This window comes from Lutjanus erythropterus, chromosome 6, assembly GCF_056507025.1.
Source record: "Lutjanus erythropterus isolate fLutEry1 chromosome 6, fLutEry1.hap2, whole genome shotgun sequence".
NCBI lineage: Eukaryota > Metazoa > Chordata > Actinopteri > Lutjaniformes > Lutjanidae > Lutjanus > Lutjanus erythropterus.
In genome coordinates, this window is record NC_139322.1 from 29,133,818 (window position 1) to 29,152,529 (window position 18,712).

An 18,712-nucleotide genomic window follows, 5' to 3' on the forward strand; every position below is an offset into this window, starting at 1 on the left:
AATCACTTTAATAGGTGATGTCATATTTAAATATTTTCTCTTCTCTTGAATTCTATTTGCTCATACTTCTTCATTTTTCCTCTTCCCTTCTACTCTGTCCCAAACCTCAATCTGTTGAGATGAATTTCAGGAAGGATTTGACCTAAAGCAATTAGAATAACGGTGCCAAACTAAATATTGAATACAGTTCTCGAAGAATAAGGAATTTTTGGTGGAATACCGTCTCAAAGCTGTCTGACGTAGGTAACCACACAAAATGAAATGCGATTCACAAGATGTTTTTTTTAATTTCCCATTTCAGGCTTTTTCACTTGATAGCCCAAATAATTGGTGGAAGCCCAGAGGTGGTAATTTAACATTTTCCACTCAGGCTTTTGGAGGATATTATGACATACAAGTAGTGTAGTGCTGCCATCACAAATCTTATTCTACCATAAAATGAGTGTGTGCATGTGTGTGTCAGCAGCTCTCATTATCACACACACACACACACACAACCAATCTGGAGTTTCCAGTGACCAGTGGTGAGTGTGTGTGCGCATACTGTAAGTGTGGAGCATGTGTGTGTTACATGCAACCTCGTATAACCCCAGTGAAAGTGTGTATTAGGACATTCAAAGAACATTGCCTGTGGTGTACCGAGCCCTGGCCGGAGTACTTGAAAGGCTGAAGTAACGAGCCAACACGTCGTCAGTGTTCTTCCTTTTACCACAAACTCTTCATGTAACGCAAAGCTGTGGTGCGTGCTTATTTTGCTTGCCCGAGTCTTTGTTTTTCTTTTTTTGTCATCAAGTTGTTGAGTGATTTGAATCGTCGTTTCCACTTTTCTAGATACATAAGTGTTTACATTTGGTCTTCCAGTAGAAACATGTGGTTTGGCTGGTTGTGTGACCTATAAACAGTGTATAAAGTATGTTAGCATGTTAGCGTGTTAATGTTTTTGTTTCCCATTTTTTCTTGCATCTCATGAGTGTATCTGTAGCAAAAACAACACACAATCGGTTGATTCCTGATGCAAAACAGATGCATGATGGGGGACATTCATCAAGGCCACTACAGTGAACCCTGCAGCGTGCGGGTCAGCAGAGCCTCACAGCAGCAACACTATAAAAATGAAAAGGTTGAGAAAACTAAAATTTTCAAGGTTTTTCAAGTTTTTAAAAAGTTTTACCACCTCATAAAAACTTTTTTTTTAGGTTTCTAAGACTCAAAGATTCAAGCTTACCTAAAGAAGAAAAGTAAATTATCTCAACAAAAGATTGTGGGTTAGTAAAGCTTTGTTTAGCTTATTTCAGAACTTAAGAGCTGACTTTACTTTGAAATTATGAGTTTTCTCAACTTTTAACTTCTTAACAGTGAAAGTACTTCGCTTGCCATGTGTTTGAGGAAGGATTGTAAAATAGGTGGTGCCTTTCAACACTGTAAATATGTGGTCAGCGCTGCTTAGAGGAAAAAATGAGGGAGCAAAGTTGTGAATAAGTTCGGTACTGGTCAAGATGCCATACACACACACGCACGCACATGCAGAGTTTGGCAGCAGTCAGCAACCACAAGAACATGATGCCATTTGGAGGAGCCCTGGAAGGGATTGCCTCCCTTCTCCTCTTCCTCTTCCTCCTCCTCTCTGTTGTTTTCCTCCCCAAACCTCATCATAAATTTCATCTTCCTTCACCACCTTTTCTTCTTGAGTTTCTCCATCCCTTTCCTCCATGCCTGTCTCATTTTTTCCTTCCTCTGGCTGTCCCCTTCTTCTTCCTCCCTCCATGTTTCTCCTCTACTCTGACTAATCAACTTTCCATCTTTCGTGACCTTTATCTCCTCCTTTTCATTTCTTTCTTTCCACTCAAAAAAAAAGATAATAAAATAAAAAGAAATAAAATGAGCCTAAATTAAACTAACTGAGAAGGCAGGCTGTACCCATTGCGGTTAATTATTTTTGTCTTTCTCATTGCCATGGATTTCCCCTGCTGCTGCCTTCTGCCAGCACATCCAGTTGATCCCTCAGATGGGAAACACATCAGACACCATAAGATCTGCTCACACCGACAACCGGGTGTATCTGCGCTCCGTCTAAAGCTGGATAAACACACCGCACCTGCAACAGAGATCTGTCTGGGAAATCAACACAAAATGGAAAGATCTTAAAGTAATTCAGCTCAAATAAGTCACTGATTATGTGGCTTCCACGCTGGTTTTACTTAGAGTGAAATGTGTTTTAAAGGCAGCAAGTAAATCAGATCATATTAAGACAATAAGTCATACAGAGAATGGAACATATGTGGAGCTGTTTTTGGTTAATATTTGCAGGCTAAAGTGAATCCAAATGGTTGAATATTCAAGGGAGAGAGCAAGCAGTAACTTCTTCCCCTTATTAACTGGCAAGGATGAGTAACCACAGACAGATAAGATGCATGACACAATAATAGAAATTTTGACATTGTTTATAGGTCTATTCAGGTCTGTTCATTGGTGAACAACAAAAACATCTTTTCCTTTTGGTAGACCACAAAAACATTTGGTGTGGTCGCCAAATATAAGGGTTAGAAATCTTTTGCCTTTTTTCCATAATTTGTCACACCATGTCGCCATGTTTCGGTAGTTTACACTTACGTAAAAACAAGCACATTTCCCCCATTTTAGCCTCACTTCACTGGTTGCCCATTCATTTTAGGATCAGTTTTAAAATTCTTTTATTTACTTTTAAATCCCTCAATGGTCTCGCCCCGCCCTACCTCTCCAAGCTGCTGCAGCCTTATACACCCCTCTGCCCTGTCAGGTCAGCTGATCAACTGCTCCTAAGTGTACCAAAGACTAAGCGCAAGCTCAGAGGTGTCCATGCCTTTGCTGTAGGAGCTCCTAAACTTTGGAATGATCTGCCTCTCCACATCAGGCAGGCCTCCTCTCTGTCTGTTTTTAAATCCAATCTTAAAACCCATCTTTTCTCCTTGGCTTTTAACACCATGTGAGATGTTGAATATATTGTTATTTTTAATTTTTGTCTATTCTATTCTATTTTATTTATATATGATGTATATTTATTTTTATCTGTTTATTGTTCTATTTTTATTGTTTTACATTGAATAGCTGTTTTATGTCTTTTAATCTATTCTTGTATTTTATTTCTGTACAGCACTTTGGTCCACTGTGGTTGTTTTAAAGTGCTTTACAAAAAAGTTGGATTGGATTGGACTGGATACGTAAAAACAACTGCATTACTTGACAGCCTCTACCTCACAGGTCCACACAGCATCTTTGAATGTAACTAGTACATTGGCTTTGATTTAGAGCATGATACGGACTGGAATTTCACTCCTGTCCTGTCCCACTCCCACAAAAACTCCCGTCCCCATCCCATGACAGTATGAAAACATCCTGTCCCATCCCAATCTCGGTGGAAAGGCTCCCATCCCATCCTGTTAACGTCAATCCACTGTCAAGTCCCCGCAATAAAATGATCTATTGCAATTTTGATTCCTGCTCATCCTGTTTTTTTTCTTGTCCAGTCCCAGTCCTGTGATCAATAGTGAAATTGACTCACATTCCAAAAAAAATGTCAGCCTCTACGATGATTATTATTTCACATGTTTTCTTAAACTGAGTTCAGACGAGACGAGATGAGCTGAAACTTGCAATTACTTGCAATGTGCTGTTTGCAAGTCCTGCAAACCTGCTAACAGGCTGCTCACAGGTGACTGTCCTGATTAGGATGCCTTTCTCCATCTATCTTTTTCTTTTGACTACCACAGCTAGCTACAGTGGCTAGCCAACATTTGCTTGCGGACTATTGGTGTTAGCATAATCTCACACAGCCAGACTTCTTATCGATAAAGTACTTTAGAGAATTAATCAAAAAAATTGAAACAGACTTTTGGAAATCCTCTAGCAGGATTTTCACTGCTCTTACTGGGCCTCCTGGATCGAAGTAGACTATAGACACCCCTTTCTTACGAGCTGCTTGACCTTCATCACACCTGTGAGTGTGATGAGGTCTGACTGCTCTGTTCTTAGTTGCTGTATGATGTATCTTTCAAAGGATAGCTAGCTCGCTATTTAGTTGAAACCTTCTCTTATGTGTCAAAGTATTGTTATGTTCATGAAAACTGAGCACCAGGATTGTGGCAAAAATTATGGCACCCGTGAGAATAAGATGAAGTTTGTATAGTTTGTAAGTGCACCATAATTATTGTCAATTGGTGCAATCAATCACTGAGTGTCACATCTTTCAGTTGAACGCCACGCAGCCTTGGATCAGGACAATTCACTGTAGGCCTATGCTATAATTATTTCCTCCCTGTGGTCATAAATACTGCTCATTGCTTTTCTCTGTAATTTGATTACACATGCCTGTTTTGTAGTAGCTGATGGGTGATATAATGGAACTACTGTGAAAACTCACTGGAGAGTTTCAACAAGAATCTGAGCTGTAGGCTATACAGACACACCTAATTAGGTTAGTCAAACAATATGTGCGCTATAGCCAAAGAGAGGGGAGACAAGGAAGACGTGGGGCTGGAAGACGAGACAGAGAGAAGAGGGACGGATAATAAAACCGAGAGAGAAAGAAGCAGAGGAAGAGAAGGGAGAGGGACAGGACCCAGAGGAATAACTGAGGAAAGAATAATACTGCCTGCTCATAAATCATTTCATTTCTCCTTTTCCTTCCCTCCTGACCATACTTCTCACTCCTTTGCCATCCCGCTGCCTGCCAAATACCAGAGTCCCACTTGGAACGTCACATAATTACATCAGTTACAGTAACGATCTGTGACATTTTACTGTATATTGTAAATGTCTGGATTCCTACTTTCTTTCAGCAAGTGTTATAAACGGTATAGCAGTGATTGAATCTATACCCAGTCCATGACAGCTTTTACCCCTCACGTCTCATGCAGCACCTGTGGGAACCAAAGTCTAATGTCTTTGCTGGCAAATGAAACGTTCACACTTTGTCACCCTATCAAAGAAAACAAAATGTGTAATTGTAGTAGCATGATAAGCAGTAAGTCCAGTGGTTTACTGGTGTGTAGTAGGTCTGGTAATTTTTCAGGGAAAAAGTCACTGAAGGAAGCAATACACTTTATTTACTAAGTATACAACAAAGAAGGTTGGATAGACACCTTGCTAGAGCAATCAAAGACATTGCCAATATATCTAAGTTTACTAAATTCATGCACATATATTTCTTGTGAATGTGTGTCTTTAAGCTGATTATTTTTATGTGCTGGTTTCTGTTCCTGGACAACAGTAACTACAGTGTTTATCCCAAACACTCAGTACCAAGCGCAGCAAGGAGAAACCCTAACATGACCTGTTATGGCTGAACTGCTCTGGTAGCCACCTCATTTTTAAACTAATGAACTGAAGACAACATCCGCACACATAAAGGGAGCGAGAGAGAGAGAGAGTTCAGAGCGGAATTACACACACATTTTGCAAAGCAGTTTGCAAAGAGACTCACAAACCGGACACCTGTATGTTCATATCCGAACCAAATCAGAATTAGTATTAACCTCAGACCAAGTCTCAAATCTAAATGGATAGTCCTGCCCCAGACAGCAGGTAAGTCCCCACATTGTGACTTTATGAACAGATTAACAGATCTAACACAAACAGAAATTAAAAAGTCAGTACACACCATAATATGTTGACACAGCTTTGGGATCTGAAAAGTGAAGCCAGTATTATTATTTTTATTATTATTACATTGAGTATAAAGTACATACTAATTTTATGCCATCATTGAACTATTTCTGAGCTCAGATTACAGAACATGAAATCTTCTTTGTGTGCAATTTTAGTTATTACACTAACACAGAGTTGGAACAGAAAAATTATCAGCATCAGTAGATCACAGACAAAAAAAAAAGAAAAACAGTATACTTATGTACTAGTGTATATGCAAATCTTAACCCATAAACTTATTTATATAAAAGCAGGAAAACAGAGTCTTCAGTATCTGGTTCTCAGTCAGACAATCAGACAGAGCCGTGGGAGTCACCATCCACACTGCTCCCCACATTCACCCTGCCTAATTAATTAACACACTTCATGAGTTCATAGTTAACGAGTTCAGCCTGAACACTGCCATTAATTGGCCATGTCAAACTGCATGTGTCCCATGCTAATTGTCTCTTTGATTGGGGCTTCATAGACTTAATTAGCCAATTAACTACTTCAGTCTGCCAGTTCGGTCTCACTGTGGCTCACATCCCTGATTTTGGGCGGATCAGACACTGGTGACGAAAGATTAGAAAATATATCACTGCTGTCTGTCTGCCAAAGCTTTAATGAGAAGACAAAAAACTTGCTAAAGATGTGTGTTGCAATCATGATGGTAGATTAGAGGTAGAGCAAAACCTTAAACACCAGGGAAGGGAAATGGGAAGGGTCAAAGGGTTAGAGGAGCAGCCTTCATTCTTTAAGGTCAGCAGTTTAAATCCTCACACCCGCAGCAAACTTCTGAGCTGGAACCATAAAAATATTTCCATTTGTTCTCACATTTCCAGTAAACATTATCAGGATTCCTTATTGGAACCAAATGGGAAGAACTAGATAGAAACTTAGCCCAACTGTCCCTTTGGTCCCCTTGAGGAATGCTAACAATGAGAGCAAGCCTTTGTAGACAAACTGAAGGTCAGCAGTAGATACTTGTGGCCACAAGTGCCACAGTGTAGAGGCCCACTGTGAAATGTGTCTGATGTCTTTCACGCTGAGCCCATCACTGTTAAGAATTCTTTTGATATTCCCACTTCATATTTTTTGTTGTCGATTTTTTAGGACAATGTCCCAAAATTAAACAAACATTGTGTAAAAATTGTATAACATGACAATTCTGAGATTCAGATATACCCTCGGGTATGCTAGCCAGTCACAGTCTAATATGCAAATGCAGACCTTCAGTGCAGAGTTAACGTGTTTGTGCATGTTTTCTGAATGCTTATGGATATGGACCATATGGATGAAACTGAGCAGGACCACTGGTATTTGTGCAGGCAGTGGAGCAGTGTAGACAACAGTCACAGCAAAATGTGACCACTGGACATAACAAAGAACTTTTAAAAATCCTGGAGTATTGGACATAACGTTCTTCACGAAATAGCTACTGACAAGAATTCTCCATCAACATGTCGCAACATATTTAATGGCCACACAGACCACAGCTGTCAACAACACTGCCTCAACTTTTGCCTTTTTCTCTGAAGGTACATTATTAGAATCTCCTCCAGCAAACTTTTATCACTTCTTTGGGGTAACTTTTGACTCTTAACGGCATGCTCTAGTGTTGCTTAACATCCATGCCACAGTAAAGGACACATGGAAGTATGTGGCAGTAACAGTTACATTGTTTGAAACAGACTTAAATTTTCATACATAAGGAGAGTATAAATGAGCCTTCAGCTGTGTCTGCCGCTGCCAGCTACAATCTAACAACCTAACAAACAACATAAACAAATAGATGCTAACTACACTTACCATTCTGGTACGTCTGCTAGTCACCTTTCTTGGTGTACGACAGACTCCCCCATCCGAGTCTGCGTCTGACTGAGGCTCAAAAATCTAGACTGAACCTCGCTGATTTTTCCGCTAACACTAATGTTAACCATCTTGATGCACACTCTTCTTTCACTGCTCAATCTAGCGCAAGCAGCAGTGGTCGGTGGGGCATTCTCAATAAAGACACAGCGCAATTAAGCCCCGCCCACACTGGAGAGAAAAATATATATTGCCCTCCATTGATTTTGTATTGCATGAAGGTGCCTCTTTTCACTTTCCGTCCTCCAGTAAACTGCCTAAAAGCTGCTGTGGGATGCACCACCAACAGGGTAAAAACCCAGCACCACGTTTTTATAAGCTGCTGAACCAAAAAATGTTGCCTTCATAAAGACAAAAGTGGATACAGACATGAGGCTTCAGCGGGCAGAACGGGAGAACTGTGGGATCCTGACACTCAGTAACTTTATGCCTAAATGACAGTTGCTAATTTGTTCAGACAAACTGTAGAGGCTGAAGCTATTGGAGTGAGGTGACTGATGGACTGAAAGTCTGCAACTTTAAAAACAGCACCAAAATAATCATGGTCATAAGTTCACTACAGCATGAAAATGTAATTGCTTTAGCAAGGATCAACAGATTTGGATTTGAAGACACTTAAGAGGATGACAGATGGGATTGGTTACAAATCCAAGGCAGCTTTGGCTCATTTCATTTCCTAAAGTGACAACATATCTGAAGCATTGTCGTCTTCTGAGAAGTTACACCATGTGAGATCTGACCTAGGAGGGTGATGAATTATGGGGAATTACACAACTGTCTGTGCTGAGACTGAATTCATTTTCCAGGGAGTAAAGGAACACTGCGCCTGTTTGGCAGATGTGCAAGATTCAGTTTTTGGCAAAAATACTTATTTTGAAATCCTATCTGATTTAACACGAGCATATTGTGTACTCACTAGATATTGAAGCTAAAAATGCATGTCTGTAAGCATTTATTCTGCACATGCCCATGAGAAGCTGTTATACTTTAGAGCTAATCTACATTAATACATTGCAACAAAAATCCGAAAACAGCCATTGAGGTTTCTTCAAACTATTGCTTCTGGTGACAGAGCCAGATGCCAGTGGTACAGTATAAGCAGTGAAAAGTGAAACCTGCACCTGTAAAAGCCTTCAGCCCAACTGTAGCTCATCATCCTCTCAGAAGAAGTAGCATATAATCCAGGATTTGAGACCACTTAGGAAGATGACAGATGGGATTGGTAACAAATCCCCTTATCCTCAGCTCAATTCATTTCCATAAGTGTCAACATGACTGAAGTCTTGTACTTACAGCAAAGAGGGATTTGACGCAGGAGTTTTGTGAATTAGACAAAAACATGGACCCCTCCATCACGCCTAAAAGATGATCAGTCAGTGATATACACTGAATATTCTTACTGCAATGCAACATTTCTGCAATTCAGCAGCAATACACTCTTAAAAATAAGGGTTCCCAAATGGTTCTTCTGTAACCACTTGCTTCTAAAGAACCCATTTTTGAATAAAAGGTTTGTCAAGGGTTCTTTTGAAGGCTACAGGTGTCATTAAGAACCCTTTTCATCCAAAAGATTCAGGTTTGTTGAACTCTTTCATCAAGGGTTTGTCAAGGGTTCTTTGCACCAAAGTATAAAAAAGTTCTTGGTAGAACCCCCGGTTGGGCTCGCGATTAAACCCTTGGAATAGAAAATAGTTCTCAATAGAGCCTCCTGGGTGGGTCCTAGATAAAACCCTTGAAATATAAAAGGTTTCTTTGCAGAATTCCCTGCAGGTGTTCAAGATAAAATCCCTGTCATTTAAAAGGGGGGTTAGCAGAGCCCCTGGGTGGGTTCTAGATAAAACTCTTGGGATATAAAATGGTTCTTGGTACAATCTCATGGATGGGTTCTAGATAAAACACTTGACAGTGGAAAGGTTCTGTATAAAACCCCTGGACAGGGTTCTGCGTGGAACGATTATACCATGAAAATGTTCTCTGCTCTCATACTTGGTTGTGAGTGAAACATTTCACAGATGTTCTGGATATAATCCTTTATCTTGGCTTAGGTAGAACTTGCAGGAAGAAGGGTTCTCGTATGGGAATCACCAGTTTATGGTTCTAGTTAGCATCTTTATTTCTAAGAGCGTACAGGAGGTTTGCTGTCAGCAGTCTGGGAATATAGGGGGTTTAGAGCGTGTGTTTAAAGATAAAGTCACCTTAGACATTTACTGTGAAGGGATCTGAAATCCCCCGCTAGTTCCTGCATATGTGCACAAATACACACACACACAAACACACACACACACACATACACACACACACACACATACACACACACACACACACACACACACAGATGCATTATGAACAAACAGTCGCTGAGGAATGCAAGACACACAAGAGAGGTAAGCAGGTAATAAGCTTCACTGTGTGTGGCACTGTCATAGTGAGAGGATTCACATACTCACTCACAGACACACACACACACACACACACACACACACACACACACACACACACACACACACACACACACACACGCACACACACACGGGAGAACGGATTAGAGGATATTGGGTGTCACATCTACCCTCTCTCTCCCTCTCCCTGTCAGAGAGAGTAGAGGTGGTACAAATGCTTACTGTACAGTAAAACAGGCTAAATAGAGAGAGAGTGAGACAGAGAGGCAGATCATGAGACAGACTGACAGTTTAATTGGCCAAGAGGAAGAGAAGAGTGTGAACGTGTGAATAAGAGAGTGGTGAGAGAGGCAGAACAGTGGTGTGTGTACAGGAGTTTTTCACAGAAGAATGCAGTCAGGAATTCTTTTAATTGTCCAAACTCCGCCTCAATACTTAGCCTACTCACCCGTCCTAGAACACATACACACACACACACACACACACACACACACACACACACTGTAGTGTATACATACACATACCAGTCATTCTGTCTGCACAATGCTCTGTTGCCAATCTCCATATGACTCCATCTCTGGCTACGTTTCCTGGCCAACCTGCACTCACAGCTCTGGACACTATTAACAAAAATAACTTCATGAAATATTTTTCCGTAGTTACGTCCAAGTCCAGTCAAATTGATTTATGTACGGTAACTCTCCTAACACAGCAAGCTCATCAAAAGGCACAGTAGAGATGACAGAAATGTGTCAAATAAACGTCATACAATGGGTGTTTTAAAACTTTATAATAATCTTTATCCACATACAGGACAATTATGAGGTTTTTTTTAAACATTTCTGATTATTAGACTTTGCAAGTTATTCATTAATTTCATATCAGCATTGAAGTACAACCGCAATTCCACAGAAGTTTTTCCACAAAATTCCACAAATTCATGTGTAAAAGTACATAAAAACAGAATCCAGTGATTTGCAAATCCTTTATGACTTGTATACAGTTGAATAAAGTACAAAGACAAGATATTTAATATTCAAACTGATAACCTCTATTGTTTTTGTAATCAGTCATTCATTCTGAATTGGCGCCTGCAACACATTTTTAAAAAGTTGGAGAAAAGACTGGAGAAGTTGTGGAGTGTTCATTCCACAGGTGAACAGGTTAACTGATAACAGGTGATAGTGTCATGATCGAGTATGAAAGGAGCATCTTTGAAAGGTTCAGTCATTCACAAGCATGGATGAAGAGAGGTTCCCCACTTTGTGAAAAACTGTTTATGAACAAAATTTCTCAATACAAAATTGCAATGAATTTAGGGATTTCAGCATCTACAAGCTATGATTTCATTAAAAGATTCAGAGAATCCAGAGAAATCTCTGCATGTAAGGGGCAACGATGAAAAGCTGCTTTGAATGCCTGTGTCCTTTGACCCCTCAGGTGGCACTGCATTAAATACTGGATGAAAAATCCACATGATTATATAAAGGATACTTCATGGGCTCAGGAACACTTTGGAAACCTGATGTCGGGCAGCACAGTTTGTCACTGTATCTACAAAGAAGTTAAGACATATATAACACTGTCAACTTCTCAGTCCATCTCAGATGAGACCCAGAACTGTTGAGCACCTGAAGTTGTATATCAAGCATCAATGGGAAAGAATTTGATGCAGGCATCAAATTTAGAATGACCACATATTTACAAAAAACAATAAAGTTAATCAGTTTGAACATTAAATAGTGACTCTGCTGTATTCACTTGAATATAGGTCAAAAAGTTAGTAAAAGTAAAGTATTCTTGTATCATCAATTGGTGCAGCAGATTTCTCACAATGTTAAGAGACTGTCAGTAGTGTGATAAGGATTCATTGATATTACAAAAAGCCAGCATTTTTAATTGACTGTAATCAACATCCTCGATGTATTCATGCAACAACTAGCAGTCAGCTGGCTCTGATCAGCCGTCACACAGTAGCGCTGCCGTGCGCTAGCTGCTTGCTTCCTCTATAACATTTAGCTCTTCCTGTAGTTTATCTTGGCCTCCCTCTCCGTTCACAGCTGTCCTCCTTAAAGCTGCCCTTGGGGTAGGATTCACCGTGTCCAGGTGTGCGCCTCTGAGTGTGTGTGTGTGTGTGTGTGTGTGTGTGTGTGTGTGTGTGTGTGTGTGTGTGTGTGTGTGTGTGTGTGCTGTGTAGCTATAGAGTTACTGAGGGGCCCCTGAGTACAGCTGTCTCAGATCTGGGTGAATCAATGAAACGCAACACTGGCAGATAGATGACAATTTCTGTTGACACACTGTCATTATACACTCGGCTTAATGCTGAGCACAGCACATTCATTTAATAATGACATTAACTGTTTTAAGATACAGTTCAACGAAAATGAAAGCATACACAGATTCATGCACCATGTATGTCATACATTAACCTCATTAAATCATGGTTTAACTTCATATTATGATGTAACAAACTTTAAACCATCTTATAATGAAAAAAGATTTAATTTAAACCTCTCTTTAAACCTCAGTTGAGTTTTTACTCTAAACCTAGATTAAATTTAATTCTGTTTCACTAAAACTTTGGACTCCAATTTAAAACGTGATCCAGTATTAACTGTAAAGGTAGAATCATCAAATACTGATGCTTGGATTAAAACAGAATAATCTAGAGCAACATCATTTGTTATCAGTATTACAAAGATACAGATTCTGAGGACGATATGATGCACGGTGTCCTGGTACAGGTGACTGGTATGTTACAGTCATCTTTTCAGCAACAACATTTTAGTTAGCCAGCAAACAATGTACTGTTTTGTTAACTTTTTAGCAAGCTAGCAAATAATATAACATTCTTTGTCTGGTTTTAGCTACAACATCTTTTTTTTTTTTTAACTTAAACTTTTTATTTTTGCTTATTTGCTAGCTAGCAAACAATTTTAATACAGAGCATAGGAAAATTAACTGCTCTCCCCTATTTTATTGGTAACTTACTGGTTCCCAGCAGCACTCATTCTTTGTTGGTGCAACCCAGTGTAAATTATACAAGTCTGTCATACTCATACAGGCACATACACACATATACATACATACATACACACACACACACACACACACACAGAATGCAGACACAGAGGCGACAGTCGCAGAAACCTGACATCAGATGTCACCTTGTGATGTCTCACTCCTTTGTGTCTGCCTCTTTTCCATTTTCTGCCCTACACCCCCCTCCACTATCACTCTCGCTTTGTCGCAGGAGTTCGCGTTTCAAAGAGGGAAATTACCTTATTCATACACAAGACACACAATACCAACAAACCATCAGTCATGCCCTACAGCGCTGCTTTTCCCTCCTTGCCTCCAAACCTCCATAATGAGAGAAGAGCTCTGCTGCTGCTGCTTGGCACTGCTCACCAACAGCAGCTGAGAGCAGGTTTGAAGTTTTTTTTTTTAATAACCTAAACAAAGGAAGGACATCCAGAGGAGAAAGTGATGTTTAGAGTTTCAGAGTTGAACAAGCAACTTTTCTCTTCTGTCCTCTTCTTGCCTGTGTTCACTTTCTCCTCCTCCTCCTCTCCACACGTCTTTCTTCTATTCTTGCCTCTCCTTGTCTCTTCCTCATGTACTTTTGTCTTGTCTTTTCCTTTCCTCTTGCTTGTTCTTGGTGCTTTTATTATTTAGCACCTGTCGACCGTAGAACAGAAAACCTCGTCATGCGAACCGCACAACGAAACACACACACAGACTGTGTAACTATATTTGTGGGGACCCATCATTAACACCATTACACTAACCCTAAACCTATTTCTAACTGTAACCCTAAAAATGAAATCTTAGCGCTCAAACAGCATCTTAAATTTGTGGACTCCAGCATTTTGGCCCCACAAAGCTGGTTGGACCCCACAAGTGTAGTGGACTCCTGGTTTTTGGACCCCATGAGCATAGTTAAACAGCACCCCCCCTCCACAGACACACACACACACACAAGCAGAGTCCTGACAGAACCACACACTTCCGAATGCTGACGCAGGCAGACCCGCATACACAGAGATCCAGATACTGTATACATGAAGACACACACTACACACACACACACATACACGCTCCTGACATTTCTGATGCACATTAGCTAATGTGGAAAGACGGCTGGGCTGAATTACCACTACACCTAATGACTATTTCATGTCAGGATGAGAGGGAGAGCAGAGAGGAAGACGAGGGGCCAGAAACTGAATACAGGGTTGGATTCAGCAGATTTGCTTGCTTGCTTTCTTTTCCGTTCATCTTTCTTTGCCTCTTGTCATAATAAATGGATCTCAGAGTCCATGGACGGAGTATATTTTTTTTATGGAGATTGACAGGCTTGATGGTATCCCAGCTCATTGATTTTGCCAAATGAGATTCAAACTAACAAGGATTAAGTCTTAAATCAAGGCTTTCATTTTAAACCAAATCAACTTTCAAAGTGGATTAAGCCAAATCAAGTATAAAATTGAATTCAATCTAAGTTTATATTGCAGATTAATGTTCTGTCTGGATTACATCTGATGACTAAATAAGGTTTAATCCTTATAACCTTGACATGAATTGGTTCAAATTTTGAAACTGTCAACAAAGCTTTGATAGTTAGAGCATCACTGAGAGACTCGCCTGGTGCACACAAATTCTACAAAATGATATAATCTTTTAGGCCTTTAGGATGCTTTGTATAGATATGAATATATGTGTGCCTTGAGATTTTAGCTTTCCATGGGTACAAAAAATTGTCTTATTAACCCAATCATTGGAGTGAACCAGGTTAAGTCGTTTATAATCGTTTTTGTTACCATACAGATTAAAATACATCTGTATATTTGGTATTTCATGCAGATCTCCAAGAGTACATGTTTGGAGTAGGTTTACAGTAAGACAACAGCTTTAAATTCCCAAGCATACTTCAGTTTGTTGCATTCCATTTTGTTTTCACACACCGAGACGTTTTTCATTCACTAGCCCCTGAGATTTCAATTGCTTTTTAATATCAAAGTTCAGAGTTTGTAAAGTTAACCTGTGTTGTCATTGAATGTCAACTAGAAGACCAATTAGTCAATCTTTTTTTTATTTGGAATATGTTACAAAACTATTTTAAAAATAGTTTTAATATGGTATGGAGCAACATATTCTGACTTACATATTCAGCTATTGGTTATCTTTTTGTTAAAAGTTAAACTATAACCATCAAACCAAAGAAACATGTTGGTCATTTGTAATGACCAGTATAAGTGAAAAGGTCTCTTTGACACATACATTTATTCATGTTTTTTTTTTTTTACAGCACTGCAGTGTTTTCAAGCCCAGTGTGTCTCTGATAGTTTCACAGAGATGACCTGAGAACTTCATTGAGTCTTTACACAGTCTCAGAGTTCATATGGAGGATGGATGACAGGGCCTCACATAAAGCCACTGAGAGATCATAACACACAGCATGGGAGGGAAGCGGTTTTACTTTTACACCCTACGGTTCATTGGCTTTCAGAGAGGTCTCGCTTACTTGACTAATAATGCTTGATTTTTTTTTTTTTTTTTTCTGTACAGGAAGTTAGCACCAGTGTGTCAGTGTGTAGCTACGCCCTGCTGTTAAACCTCCACTGCAGCACAGCAGCCCTACAGGACATGAACGACTGATGACAGGGTTTGAGGAGTGTGTGTTTGTGTGTGTGTGTGTGTTTTCTCTGTATTCATCACATTGTGCGATAAAAACACACAGTTGATCTGTCACACAGTGACACTAAAGGAGCTCAACCCCCATCTGGGGGCATAACTTGGTCCCCTCAAAGTAAAATGTTTATTTTAGGGTTGGTTTTATTATAAAGGTTGGAAAGTTAGGATTAGGGTTGGGAACGTGGTTGGTGAGCCTTTAAGGTATGAATGTGAAGTTGATAAAATGTCAGTTTTGAGTGAATGGAAGCACAAGACCATACATTAAACAGTCTGAAAAGTGAGTCTAATGCAGCAGTGCCTTAAACCTGCATTCCTTCTAATGGCCAGCAGGGGGCGACTCCACAGGCTGCAAAAATACTGCAAAACATACTGATTGTATGTACCTTATGGCAAAATGACCCTACTTCTTACTTGATTAATGACCTCAGTAAACTGTTTCCTAATGAGTTTATGGTCTCCATTATTACTTTCAAGTCTTCTTCCATACAGCAGCAATTTTGTAAATTATGGCCCCATCTAGAGTAAAATCGACGATGAAGCAGAGTATGCTTTGGGATGTGGCTACCATTCTCACAATTCATTCACAGTGAGGCCATCCAGTGTCACAGGGCTCCTGTCTAGCTAAAGGTTGTCCTGTCAAATAAAGCCCAAAACACAGCTTTGTTAAATACTTGATTCTGATTGGTCAGTTTCAGCATTTTAAGGTCTGTTATTTATTATTTTTCATTTATTTAGTGTCTGTGGGCACAGGTCTGATCATAGACCCTGGAGGAACAATAAAATAATCAATATTTTGTGTCAAATTATTTAAGTTTTTTGGTAAATACCTGTTCAATAAGCAGGATAATGTACAGTGAATGGGTCATTATTGTGAAATAAACCCCTTTAGAATAAAGAAGAAGAGTCTTGCATCACCCTGTCTCACTGTCACAGCAACTGTGATTAAACTGAAACACAGCAAATATGTTTTGGTAAAAGTGTTTTTCTAATAATAGAATTGTGAATAATTGTGACCTAAACTCACACTTATATTTTGTGGCCACTTCACAAATTGCAATGTCATGATCCAACAATTATCTGACAACAACAGGTGATGTTAGCTATTGATTTGTGCTATTTTCAAAGTATAGACGTTAATAGAAGAAGTTTTGAAAAAACTTTTGAACAAAGTCAGTGAAATGAACAGCCCTTGCTAAAATGAAAATAAAAAGCACTGATCTAATAAACACACATGCTAGTTTTGAAATTTTTTTTATACCGACACAAATGGATTTATAACAGTTCACTGAAAGTGTAAGCATTGCCATCTTTACTATAGGTAGAAGTATACGTATAGTATATGTGTTTGTGTGTAGAGTGAAGGTGTGTCCAGGTATGTAGGTGAAAACCAACTGTTGTTCAGCATGTCACAGCCTGCTCTTTTCTTTCCTCCACTTGTATCTCCAGCACGCAGACTAAACTCCCTGCACAATGCTGGTCACTAATAATGTCTCTGGCTTTCATCTATCACCATTACTGTCAAAAGACAGACTGAGCCATACATGCACATACACACTCTAACACTCACACAATGAATAGCCTACATCATAACACCAGAGGACCTGCAGATTCTTTTCAACAATTAAGAAAATATCTTTTCTCTGCAGACATTTTTGAAGTTTCAGCCAATAACATAAAGATGTATGCCTTCAGTGACTACATCTTGAATCACATCTAGATGTCAAAAGCACAGTGTTTGCACAAAGGACAGATGCACAACCACAAACTAGACTCAATAAACTACACATGTGCACGAAAAATGAAATGATCTAAATTAGCATTTTACCAAAACTTAAGGTTGGGATACAAAATGTGTCAAAGACCGAAAAGTCATCTCATGAATCGTTAAAACCGCAAAACCAGCACAAAAAAAAATGACAATTAGGCTACACAAACATGCATTTCACATTTCCCTTCATGCCAGAAGGCATGATGGGAAATGTGAGTTGTCACTATAGTATCTTAGTACCAAGCCTCATTTTGATCTGCTCCCATTTGCCCTTTTCTAGTGCATTACACTTTTCATTTCAATTAGTATTTTCATAAGTTTGGGTCCTGGGAAGGCACCAAATTTCTCTTCGGGGAAGCTGAGCTGAAAAAGTTTGAGGACCCCTGCTGTAGGTGAAGCAGCAAATGAAGGAGAGGAGGTACATGGGTGTGTTTGTTTTGCCCTCAGGTAGATACCGTCATCAGCTACTGACCTCTGACTCTGACCTTATCAGCAAAAAGCAGGTTTTCTGACCCAGTTGTACCTCCCACATCACCTCCACTTTCCATCTTTCTTCGGTCGCCAAATGTTTCCATCCATCTTTCGTTATGAGAAAAAAGACTGCAAATGGAATGGTAAGTGGAAGAGTGAAAGTGAGAGAAGTAGAAGATAAGAAACAGAGGATGGGGAGTGAGGAGGGGAAGGAGGGATGTTTAGAGGAAAGAATTCAGGGAAGGAGAGAAATAAGTACAGAGAAATGGAGAGTAAAGTGATCTGTTGCCTCAGTGCACTGGAAAAGAAGACAAAGTGAGGTAATTTTGTAATGATTCCAGACAAATAAACCTTTCTAGTCAAATAAACTTGTGATCAAGGCACTCGTATTTGAAAAAACATGTTGAATAAGGTATTGAGCTGAACCAACAACTCTTTAGTCACACTGATGAACAACACAAACAAATCCCATTTCCCTTTATATTTTCTCAGTTTGAAGAGTAAGTTCTTCATTTCACACAAAGATCTTCAGCTTCAGCTGCTCCAACATTGGCACACAGACAATATGTGAAACTGCTCCCAGCGAATTTAATAGATTGTAAGTGTCAAGGAGTAGGAACCTTCATCAGGGTTCATAGTGTTCTCATTATTGTGAAAACAAGCAACCATGACTTTTTCTTCAAATTATGAAAAAGAGGGGTCTCAGGAGAGTTTTAATTTTCAAACAATTCATTCGGGGAAGTCTGCTAATATGCTGATCATGTTTCTTAAGAAAAATAATTTAATGAGTTTAATTGAACTCTGAACAGTACATCATTTCAAGTCAAAGGACTTCAAGTTAGAA

At 39.5% G+C, this 18,712-nt stretch overlaps 1 protein-coding gene across 1 annotated transcript in view; it reads right to left on the bottom strand.

Annotated features, from left to right (window-relative positions):
• sema3b (sema domain, immunoglobulin domain (Ig), short basic domain, secreted, (semaphorin) 3B) overlaps positions 1 to 18,712 on the bottom strand; it is a 99,066-nt gene that overhangs the window by 65,961 nt on the left and 14,393 nt on the right. The gene's annotated exons all lie outside the window — the stretch shown is intronic.